The following is a 1234-nucleotide window of genomic DNA, read 5'->3' as shown; positions in this document are numbered from 1 at the left end:
TTCTTATGACATGTGTGGATTCTGGAATGAGCTGGAGAGGATATAACAGTCCTCAGGTCAAAAACCTCCAGACACAGTCAGCCCACCACCTCCAAGGCCAGATCTGCTGCTGCTGCTGATTTGGGGCAAGTCAATCCCACCCCCACCCCTCAAGCTGGCCGCAGAGCTCACCTGCCTTGGGGGCTTCTCCTCCAGGTCTTCTCTGGGAGATCAAAAGTTTTCTCCAGGCCCAGGGTACACTCAAGAAGATGCCCTAAAAGACACACACTTGTGGACACAAATACAAACACACAGACAGACACACACACACACAGCACCCCAGCTGTTTCCTTCAAAAAGGAAGAAAACTGGGGCGCCTGGGTGGCTTAGTCGGTTACGCGTCCGACTTTCGCTTAGGTCATGATCTCGCGGTTCGTGGGTTCGAGCCCCGCGTCGGGCTCTGTGCTGACTGCCAGCTCAGAGCCTGGAGCCTGTTTCAGCCTGTGACTCCCTCTCTCTCTGACCCTCCCCTGCTCATGCTGTCTCTCTCTCTCTCCTAAAAATAAATAAAACATTTAAAAAAAAAACACAAAAAAACAAAAAGGAAGAAAACAGTCTTCCCTTCCCATTCAAGTCTTCCCTTTGGGGAAGCAGCCCAGGACCCCGGAGATGGGGGTTTCCGGGGGAGAAAGAGACACCCCCGTATCTCTGCCCCTACGGGGACCTCCCTAGAACAAAGAAAGAATTTCCCAGGCTGAACGCAGGTGCCCAGCACCCAACCCTGGCACCCAGCCCCGTGCACACCACGCGCAGGCCTCCCCATGGACTCTCGAGTCCGAACACGTCCCTGTTCCCACTCATGACTGCTCTCACGACACGGGTGGACCCCACTCGCTGTCGCAGCCCCCCAGGGCCCTCCTTCCCCCACCCGCCACAGCACAGCCGCTGCAGAGCCAGGACACAGCGAGCCCCTCCATCCAACCCGCGGGCGCGGGAAAGCCCGAGGGTGCAGGGCCCGCGTCTCTGGAGCCTCGGTCGCCCGGGCATGCGTGGCAGCTGCGGGGACCACGTATGAGCTGGGGGATCCTGCCGCTCGAGGGTCCGCCTCTCCCCTGCCCGCGCGTCCGTCTGGGCCTTGGCCTTGGCCTCCGCCGGCGGATGTGCGACCCTTAGCGCCCCAAACCCAAGCGGGGGTCTCCGCGGACCGACGGGCCGGCGGCGGCGGAGACGGCCACGCGGGACCGAGAACGGCCGA

General features: G+C 60.7%; 1 long non-coding RNA gene across 1 annotated transcript in view; it reads right to left on the bottom strand.

Moving 5' to 3' along the window:
* Positions 1–1234, bottom strand: part of LOC144235056 (uncharacterized) — a 2538-nt gene that overhangs the window by 669 nt on the left and 635 nt on the right. Inside the window, exon 2 of the long non-coding RNA XR_013336125.1 lies at positions 172–253. This is a non-coding gene — a long non-coding RNA (uncharacterized LOC144235056). The remainder of the gene's footprint in view (positions 1–171; positions 254–1234) is intronic.

Source organism: Crocuta crocuta, unplaced genomic scaffold (genome assembly GCF_008692635.1).
Source record: "Crocuta crocuta isolate KB4526 unplaced genomic scaffold, BGI_CrCroc_1.0 scaffold35, whole genome shotgun sequence".
Taxonomy (NCBI): domain Eukaryota; kingdom Metazoa; phylum Chordata; class Mammalia; order Carnivora; family Hyaenidae; genus Crocuta; species Crocuta crocuta.
The sequence above is the reverse complement of the archived record's forward strand: the minus strand, read 5'-3'. Positions and strand labels throughout refer to the sequence as shown.